Genomic DNA, 11,214 nt, shown 5'->3' with positions numbered 1-11,214 from the left:
TCACAATAAATCACATAGTCCTTCCCTGTTACAGGAAGTGCCAAAATAGGTGCTGTAACTAGTTTTTTCTTCAATTCCTGAAAACTTTGCTCGCATTTATCTGACCACTCAAACTTAACATTCTTCCTTGTCAAAGCGGTCAAAGGCAATGCCAATCGAGAGAAATCCTCAATAAAACGCCTATAGTATCCTGCCAAACCCAGGAAACTACGTACTTCTGTCGCACTAATTGGTCTTTCCCAATTGACAACCGCTTCTACTTTTTGTGGATCGACACTAACTCCTTTTGCTGAAACTACATGCCCAAAAAATACTACCTGTTCCAACCAGAACTCACATTTGTTGAACTTAGCGTATAACTGTTTTTCACGTAGAGTCTGTAGAACAATCCTCAGATGTTCCTCATGAGATTCTCTGTCAACTGAGTAAACTAATATATCATCAATGAACACAATCACAAACTGATCTAAATACCGATGGAAGATCCTGTTCATGAGATCCATGAAAACCGCTGGCGCATTCGTTAAACCGAATGGCATAACTCGAAACTCATAATGCCCATACCTCGTTCTAAATGCTGTCTTAGCAATATCTGATTCTCTAACCTTCAACTGGTGGTATCCTGACCTTAAGTCAATCTTAGAGAACAACGTTGCTCCCCTTAGTTGATCAAATAAGTCATCGATGCGTGGTAAAGGATACTTGTTACGTATTGTAACCTTGTTTAACTGTCTATAGTCAATACATAATCTGAGGGTACCATCTTTCTTCTTCACAAAAAGCACTGGTGCTCCCCACGGCGAAACACTAGGCCTGATGTATCCCTTGTTAACTAGTTCCTGTAACTGCATCTTCAATTCTTTTAGCTCGCTTGGAGCCATTCTATACGGGGCCTGTGAAATAGGTGCTGTTCCTGGTAATAATTCAATAGTGAACTCAATCTCTCTATCAGGTGGCAAACCTGACAGATCATCTGGAAATACATCAAGAAACTCTTTCACCACAGGAACATCTTCTGGCTTTAGTTTTTCTCTCTGCACTACTACGATGTGTGCAAGAAACGCTGTGCAACCCTTCCTCAGTAATTTCTCAGCTTTCAAAACTGAGATTAGACTTCTAGAAACGGCCTTCCTCATACCTCTAAAAACCACTTCAGCAAAGCCTGGTTTTCTGAAAACCACTTCCTTCCTATGGCAATCCATAGATGCATAATGAGCAAATAAGAAATCCATTCCCAAAATTACATCTAACCTCTGCAACTCTAGTGGTAGCAAGTCCACTAGCAAACTGATACCTTCTACTAAAACTTCACAATTACGTAACACCTCATTAACAAGTAAAACGTCACCAACTGGAGTGTATATAGCTAACCCCTCAGATAAAGGCTCTAGCATCCTATTCAACTTAGTCAGAAATATACTAGAAACAAAGGAATGCGTAGCACCTGGATCAAATAAAACATCTGCAGGTACATTACAAATAAGAATCGTACCAGTAATAACGTCTGGTGCATCCTCTACTTCTTGTTGAGTCATAGCATAGACTTTTCCCTGTTGCCTCGGTCTTCCAACAACTCCCTTTTGCCTTGCACCACTGGTGCCCTCTGTTGGAACCACTGAAACTCTCGATTGCTCAATTGTCTGGGACCCAACTCCCTGATCTCTCTGAACTGTCATGTTCAACTGCGGACAATCTTTCTTGAAATGTCCTGGCTGTCCGCACTGGTAACATACACCAGCACCTACCAAACACTGACCCCGATGGTTCCTGCCACAACTCGTGCATGGTATTCGCCTGACGGTACTAGCAATGGACTCCTGACCTGGTTGCGATCTTACTGTTGATCTAATGGGTTGACTAGGTATTCTCTGGCTCTGTCTCTGAAAAACACTACCATAACTCACGTTCCTCGATGCTTGGCCTCCAGAGCGATTCTTAAAATCTTGACGGCTTGAAATATTTATCCCAGGCGTGAACCTCCGCTGCTCACGGCCTTTAAATCCACTAGCTGTTGAAGTCCCACGACTAAGCTCCACTGCCGATTTCTCTTCTGTTATACTCTGCTCCACACGAAGGGCAGTCTCCACTAACTGAGAGAAATTCGTCCACTTAGCAATGGCTGTAACTGGGGTACGTATTTCAAAACGCAACCCTCTTTCAAACCTTCGGCACCTGTCACTCTCAGAAGCTATAATAACGTCAGCATACCGTGAAAGCTCGGTATACTTCCTCTCATACTCAGCCACTGAAAGTGATCCTTGTTTCAACCCCAGAAATTCATCCCTCTTGGCTTCGCAGTATGTGCTGGGATAATACTTATCTTCGAATATGCCTCTAAAAGTCTGCCAGTCTAAAGCACGTGCATCACTGCGTCTTGCTAATATAGATTTCCACCATCCTTCAGCCTCTTTTTGCAACAAAAATGTGGCCAATCTAACCTTTCGCTCCTCAGGACAATTCATCACATCAAAACACTTTTCAAGCATATTCAACCAGTTCTCTGCATCAGCTGGATCTGTGGAACCTTCAAACACTGTAGCCCCTAACTTCTTCAGCCGTTCAATTCCGTATGCCTTTTCTGGATCACTAGGCTCTGCTCTATCTGTCCTTCCTATTTCCTGTGTTGTTCTCGCAAACTGCTCGTTTCCTGCACCACCTCGAACTCCTAGGGTACTAGATTCCCCTACAGATGAACCTTGGGTAGGACCTTGCATCCCGTCCTGATTCTGTCGGCGTCGTCTACCAGTACGTGATGGCATGACTCCTATAATATGTCAACACATTAGACATACTATAAATACTTAACTCAAATGCATGATACTAAATGTCTACTCACGTATTAATAATAATTGGACTCACTTCTACCCTTACCTAGACCATACTCCACTAGTTCCCTTTAAGCTAACTTGACGTTCAATTATTTACTTTCCAGTTTCTTCTTAGAGCTAACCGCTCTACCTTAATTCCCATGGAGCAAACTGCTCTGATACCAAGTTGTCACACCCCCTCCCGGACTACCTGCTACCTTAGACCGAAAGATGGCGTGAAGCCGACGAACAACGCTTTTCTGTACCTGTATCTGTCGACTCTGCTTAAAACTTTCATGTGATGAACTTGCCAATCTAGTATATAAACTATTGTACATGCCACAAAACACAGCGGATTCTAGGCTAGTCAAACACAGCTAGTCAAACACATACATGAAGTGTACCTCAAATTTACCGATTTCACGAGTAAACCTAAAGACACCTTAATCAAAATATAACCAACAAAATTTACACAACTACAGCTCCTAAAGCTTATACAAACTGTGGAGTATCTATAACATACAAGGGTGTATATACACCACAACACAACAGACTCTATGCCCAACTCAAAACACGTACTGGCAATCGATAATGAAGCTTCCGCAGACTAAGGCAGTCTATCAGGCACCGGGAAGTCGATCTCTACCTGGAAAATGGGTAAAACATTTTGGAAAGGGTGAGCTATGGAGCTCAGTGAGTGACTCAGTTTAAAACTATGAATTTAAAGATAAGAGCACGTGAAAACTTTACACATATAAATCTGTTTATACAAGTCGTAAATGTAAATGTGTAATAGTAAGAATAGCTTCCTTAAATACTCAGCATGTTCATCATTGAAATCTAGCAAGGCATATCAAGTATATCGAAGCATTTTAACTAACATGACGAATCTACGTTGTGTAGGGTACACCTAGTACAACAACGTTTACAAGCACTACGATGTAGTGGGGCCCGCCCAGCACTCCCATCGTCTTTGTCGTAGTGGGGCCCGCCCAGCACTCACGACAGCATCGTTGTTACGGAGTACACTCAACGTCAACAACGAAATCTAACCAGTGTGCACACGGTAATCTCTAGCCTCAGGCTCAAGATCTCAGTCATGTAGTTAATGAAAATTTCATAAATCATCATAAAATATTAAAACATGCTTGCTTATAAATTTTACACAAAGCTCGAACTTTACTCAGCTCTTTCGTGGAAAATTGTAGTTCTTAAAACAAAACTTCATACTAATTCATGCTTTGCTTAAAATATTGTGGTTTAAATACTTTCCAAACATTTAATATCTACGTGCTAGCATAAATTTCTTTAAGAAATCTAGTCTCCAAATGTATACTTGAAAATAGTCATGAAATTCAAATACCTTTCATGGCTTCGTAAATAAACATTTATCGCATTCAATCATAATAACAGTTATGGAAAATATTTCAAAGTTGGTTTTGTCACTCACAGTCTTGGGCTAGATCCTTGGTCTATAAGCTCGGTTTAATTCTTCTCGGCCTGCCAACAACCCAACCGAGTATTAAAACCTTAAACATTCTGGTTTCCTAAAGATATACATAACATGTCGCACCAAAGATGACGCTCGAAAACAAAGCTTAAGAAATAAAATCCTATTTCAACAATTCTCTAAAATTTCCAGATTTCTAACATAAACTTCAAAGAACTATAACTTTCTCAATACTTAACCAAAATGAGTGTTCTTTATATCAAACTCTTCATTTTGAGATCCTCTAAAACTTACCTGAAGACATATAAATCTGATTCCCCGTGCATAAACACATATAACCCTCAAAACAGAACCACTTCCAGAATCGCGCGCACACGACCTCTTTAACTTGTTCCTACAATTTAACCAATTTTTAGTCGTTTTTGGTTTACAATTTCTTCATGAAAGTTGTAGTAAATTGAATAAGCTTTCCAACCATACCAAATAGAAATTCTAACTCCACCGATACACTCTGAAATACAAGAAAAACCAGAGACCTTCTGATTTCGAGTGAAAACCAACTGCCCTGTTTTCTTCATCAAAAAGAACCAAATGAAAATCCGAATTTGCTCCAACGTTCTTCATAAAGTTTGTTTAAAAATGAGTTAACTTTCAGTAAATGTAAATCTCACCTCTTAATTCCTTTTGAAGAGTTCAAACCGAATTAAAAACCAGTGATGTGCAGAATGAACTAAAATTCAGCCATTGATACACTTTGCTTGAGTTCTCCTCCTCTTCTTCAACCTAAAAAATTCTAGTAAAATTTCTCTTCTTCTTCCAAACTCTCTCTTAGAAGTTCTCTGCAAATTGAAGAAGGAAAAAGAACAAAAAAATAAAGCGAACTTGGATGTCTTCAAACTTGGCGGTGAAGGGAAGAGAAGAAGAAGAAGAAGAAAAGAGAAAATGAAATTTTCTTCTCCTTTTCTTCTTTTTGTCCTTTCTTTTCTTTCTTTTCTTTAATTAATTTAATAAAACTATTTAATATATAAATATATATATTTATATTTACACTTAATTTCCATTTTTTTTTCTTTTTTCTTTTTCCACATTTAAAGAAATTAAACCAAGAAAATATCGGGTTTACATTTAATTCATTCCTTTCATAAATAAGATTAGTAAAACCTTTTTCAAGAAATTCTATGAAAATTTCGGTAGAGTCTACCCTGAAAAGCGAACTAACCATACCTGGAAAATAGAAGAAAGACACACTTCTATACTTTTCAAAAACTCAAATATCATCGAGTGTGTTTCACCACACACTCATCCAACATAATCCAGAGTCCCAAAAAAGTTTATATTCAACTATAAATTAGTTGCAAAAGAAATACAGTCTAATAAGAGACATCACAATCTCAAATTCTCATCGTGACTACCGGTTCTTCTAATCACCCAATAATGCAATAGAATACATAAGTATATACATACTACAAAATGAGATACTATAATCACTGACAGGAAAGCACAACCAATGTTTGGTCCTTGACCTTTACCTGGAGGGGAGAAAATATTGAAAACGTGAATTGAAACTCAGTGAGTGGCAATTTTTTTTTTCTAAAAACTTATAAAACATACATTCAACTGTTTAGTTATAAAATCAACACCAAAATGATAATTAAAACATTAGAATCATATATTACCATAAGCCATAAGTAAGGCTAACAAACCTGTATCCAAACCAACCATGACAAGGCATCTAAATATACGGCCAAAGATAACACGCACATGACCAAAAATCATGCGGTCAAAACTAGCTCACACATATTTAGTACCCGCCACGATAACAACCTCCATCCAATCCAACCAATCCAACCCAACCATGATAGCATACTAAGCATACGGTCCAGGGATAGCTCACACGTGCTCCATATCCACAGGAAACACGCGGCCAAACGGAGCTCACACATACTCAGCACCTACCACAATAACAACATCCGACTCCTATGTACACATAGAGCCATCCACCATGGGTTTAGCTAGGTCTGAAGTCATATCACAATCCTCTATCCACATACTCACCTAAGCTCAGGTTCTCAGATCTCCAGTCACGGCCTCTTTCAGCCCCAGAATCTCTTGACAACCATAGGTGGCGCTACGGAAACACATTCACGTAGCCTTTAGAGAAATCACCAACATTATTTCATAACATCACATATTCCTAGTTTTTTTTTGAAAAAAACAAACATGGTTAGAAACGCGTTTTCAAATCATTTTCAGTCCTTTGCCATCAATACATGTTTTAAGAATAACCTTCCGTTCAAACTATTTACGTTTAATAGCAGATCGAGTATTCCTTAAACCAGTTACCATATAAATCGTGATTAATAAGTTCGAGTTCAACCATGCTTTCGAAATATAAGAGTTCATGGAAAACAGAAAATCATATTTGAAAACATTTCTAACATATAGTTCATAAAGTAATCATGCACGAAGTTCTCACAACCATGGCTTACTATAATAACATATATAGATTTACAGTGAAATACTTGAAATTAAACCACTTACAGTCAGTAACTCGATCTCCCGAGGTTATACGCTTTCTCCACTTCAATTTGGCCTGAAACAACGATTGGGGTCTATTAATTATCTTCAAAAGGGAGACGACACAACAATCTAATGGGTCAATAACTTAGAAACCTACCCCAACTCATCTAAAATAACCTCAACCATGTTGATTAATGCTTCCAAGTTCTCGAAATTTTCAACTACTCATACAAAAAAAAAATGGGTAAAATCAAGTTCACGTTAAAACTAAATGAGTATTTAAGAATTTTGAGAGAACCCAATAAATTTATCTAAAACCTTATCGATACCTCGACGAAATCTCCTTGACAGCACATTAACAACTTTCTAATTTTGAAACTAATACCTATAACATTTTATGTTTCGAAGCTTATAGAAGTAACACCCCGACGAACTCCAAAGTTAAAGTAAAGTCTATTTTCAATCTTTAACCTTCAACTCTAGGAAAAATCCAATAAAATTATTCCAAAACTTTCCAAAGACTTAACAAAGCACCTCATAACTTCAACAGAGAGCACTCTAACTACCTTCAAAATTCAAATTAAGCATCCGACATCACGGGCTATTCAAGAACTTAGCAAAGTAATCTAACTTCAATGAAAAATGCTCTAACGGCACTCAATTATCGTATCCTAGCATCCATAAACCATGGTTTGCTTAACATTGACACCAATAATTAAGGGATTCTAAAGACCCAGTCAATAAAGCTTAGGATCTTACTCAAGTTGTGCCAAAAAAGCCCAATTTTGAGTTTTTGAAGGGTTGTACAGTGGCAAAAGTTCCTCTAATAATCAAATCTAGCATAAAATAGTAATGGATATTGTGAAAATCGAGTTGAAACTTAATGGGTAATTGAAAATCTTCCACAAACCTAACTAAAATACACTAAAACAAGCAAAACCTTACTCAACTCCAAGATCCAACTACCCACGAAAACTATGGCTTCGAACAGCGCGTGTGGTCGGAAATAAGTGGTGAGTTAAACCGTATAAGGAGTGATTGTCGCTCGGTTAGATTGGCGGCACGACGGCGATGGATCTGGCTTCGGCAAGCCATAACGCTCCAATCACGCGAGGGAGAGACGCACGACGGTTGCTGGGTTGTGTCGACGTGCAGCCGTAGTTCGTCGAGTCACACGCCATGATGGATGCTGATGGAGGCGTCAGCTAGAGGAGAAATGGTGAGAGGAAGAGAGGTGGTCGGTCAAGAAGGGTGAGAAGGAGAAGAAGAAGAAAGAAAGAAAGAAAATAAAAGAAAATATCTTGAAATTACTATGATGCCCCTTAAACAATTCTTTTCAAAAACTAACAAATTCAACTTTTAAACCCGACTTAAATGGTTCTAAATTTTCCTTAATAGGAAAATCACCTTAAAGTGTATAAAATAAAATATTCTAAAATGTTTTTCACCATTTATGAAATATTAAATAAATAGGTAAAGTAGAAGAGAACAGAATGGACTTACATCGTATCATCTTTTTGTTTCAAACTTGAAGACCATTTATTTGAATAGGGTATCGATATAGATTTTGTAATGGATGAACAAGACATTGGGCCCCTACTTACCGCGTTCGTGACATCCCAACGTCAATTTCTACTGTCATTGAAGTTGGTCATGAATGACAACAAGAGGATAACCCATGTACCTCACGACACTAGGCATAGAATTCGTCAATTAGCATACTTTTGCATGATTCATGAGTCCAACCTAGTATATGTTGTCAAAGTGCGAGAATATGGATCGAAGATGTTTCAACATTCTATGCCATCTGCTTCGAACCATCGTTAGATTAATGTCGACAAAAATCATCGATTTCGAGGAGATTGTGGCAATGTTCCTCCACGTACTGGTGCACGATGTTAAGAATAAAGAGAGTTTCTGGAGTTCGGTGAGACTATTTCACGACACTTCAACATAGTTTTGTTGGCATTGCTATGCCTGCATGATGAGTTGCTGAAGAAACTACAACTAGTTGAAGCCACCTATTTTTATCCTACAATTTTTATTATTCTTTGAAAAATATATAGTAATTCTAATAATGGCTAACATTTTTGTTTTTTTTTTAAAAAAAAAGGTAAAATTTTTGTAATAATATAAAATGTTATGATAATTATTTTTTAAAAAATCTTTTATTTAAAGGGAAAATAAAAACCATTAATCATAATATCTATCTTTTAAAAAAAAAATCAAATCAATTTATCATATTTGACTTATTTTTATCATTTTAGGAAAAAACAAATTAATTTATTTTATACAAAATCTTTTAATATATCATATTTGATTTATCATTTTAGAAAAAAAAAACAAATACATTTATTTTGGACAAAATCTTTCAATATCACATATTTACTATTTTAGAAATATTTACTTCTAATGATCCGCACCTTATATAACAAGTAATTTTCTTTGGGATTTGAACCCTTATTTTTATTTTTATTTTCTTAAAGGTAGAAAAAAAAGAAAAAATGTAGAAGAAAAATTTTATTATTTCTTTTGCCACTTTCTATTTTTTTATCATTATTTTATTAAAAAAGTCTTTTAACCTTTTTCTTCTTTTTAAAAACCAGAGAGAAAGAAAAGAATTTTTTTTTTTGGTATTATTCATTATTATTATTATCATCATCATTTTTTAAATCTCAACTTTTAACCCTCATTTTGTTGTTGTTGTTGTTGTTGTTGTTGTTGTTGTTGTTGTTGTTGTTGTTGTTGTTGTTGTTGTTGTTGTTGTTGTTGTTGTTGTGCATTATAGGAAATGAAGGAACAACAAAGACCAATAAAAAGAAGAAAGCTACGTAAAATAGATAAAAAAATTGTCTGATCAACAAGTTAAAGAAGAAAGCTACGTAAAATAGATAAAAAAATTGTCTGATCAACAAGTTAATCCACCCATAACATTTACTGAGGTCATATTAAAACCTACAATACCAGTTACAAATGTCAAATTGCGAGATGTAGATAGTTATGATCCTATGTGGCCAGTGGATCCAAAATTGTGGAAGCCATACTTTTCTTGGAAGAGGTCTAGAAAAACAACTAATGAAGAGAGGACGGTAGTGTTCACAAAAAGAAAGAAGGAATTTTTCAAAAAACTTGAAGAAAACATATGGATACTAGAAGACGTAAGTACTCTTTCCAAATTTCATTTTATATATAAAACTACATGATCGAGTACAATATTCTTTATCTAACTAAACGATCGTTTATATATAATACATGATCGTTTGATTAGATAAGCGAACAAAAAACGTTGTACATGATCGCTTAGTATAGAAAAGAATGTTGTAATTATTTGCTAAATTGCTTGAATTTTGATAAACTATTGCTTCTATTCACTAAACGATCATTTGATTTTTTTGTAGACCATGGATTTGTTATTGTACCACGTGTAGAATAAAATATTGCATATGAAGCATCTTTATAAATATACTTTTACGGTACTAGATTCGTCATTTATTGTAAGTTATTATTCTTTTTTTTTTCTTTTGTATAGAAGTTAAACTGCATAATTATATTTTGACTAAATTTTTTTATTTGTTCTTTAAGACTGGAATCAACAAAGAGCACTACATAATTAGGCAATGACTTTTTAATAATCATGTGCTAACATCAGACAATAAGGAAGTTAAATGGGCAGACACAACAACACATATAGCATTATGGTTAGAACAAATATAGATTACTATTTTAGTTCAACTGTTGGTGGAATCCAAAATAAAGTAGAGGGGAAGATGTCAACTACGTGATTGGTTGCATCAACATAAAAGAACATTGGTTGACTGTTGCAGCTGATATGAAGAAATGCAAGATCTACGTGTTTGACTCAATGCCAAAATATGTTGAAAAAACCTTGTTGATGTAGCTCTTGCAATACCTGCACAATGCATCCCCTCACTGGCAATTGCTACTGGAATACATACGCATAAAAAACGTTTCATGTCTGGCCCATGGCTAGTAGTAAGATCAAATAAAACATTACAAAAAGGCGCTTCATTAGATTGTGGTATTTTTTGTGCCAAATTTATTAAATGTCTTGTCAAATGCAAACTGTGAATGTCTAATTATGGATAACATGAAACTTCTTAGACAACAGTATGTAAATGAATTTTGGGCAAATAAATTCTATTGCTAAATAAGATGTTTGTTTTGGTTGATGTACATGTACAGTTTTTACATTTTAATTTCAATCAATTTTTAACTGAATGTTTGTATTCGTTAAGATAGATATCAGAAAACAATTGTATAAAGATATAAAAACATTCATGTAGAGAAATGTAAAAGATCGTGCATATAACTTTAAGCGATTGTTTATATATACCACACTAACGTCTAAACAATCGTGAATTTTCCGATTAATCTAAACAATCATGTAAGACATCATAGACCACCACGCACTTAAGT

General features: G+C 35.7%; 1 long non-coding RNA gene across 1 annotated transcript; it reads right to left on the bottom strand.

Annotated features, from left to right (window-relative positions):
* Positions 1-3,197: 3,197 nt before the first annotated feature.
* Positions 3,198-5,316, bottom strand: LOC127148380 (uncharacterized). Its single transcript, XR_007819335.1, has 5 exons — positions 4,929-5,316; positions 4,738-4,822; positions 4,552-4,651; positions 4,258-4,307; positions 3,198-3,453 (listed from the first exon to the last, which is right to left on the bottom strand). It is a non-coding gene; the product is annotated as an uncharacterized LOC127148380 (long non-coding RNA).
* Between the last annotated feature and the right edge of the window lie 5,898 nt (positions 5,317-11,214).

This window comes from Cucumis melo, chromosome 3 (genome assembly GCF_025177605.1).
Source record: "Cucumis melo cultivar AY chromosome 3, USDA_Cmelo_AY_1.0, whole genome shotgun sequence".
NCBI lineage: Eukaryota > Viridiplantae > Streptophyta > Magnoliopsida > Cucurbitales > Cucurbitaceae > Cucumis > Cucumis melo.
The sequence above is the reverse complement of the archived record's forward strand: the minus strand, read 5'-3'. Positions and strand labels throughout refer to the sequence as shown.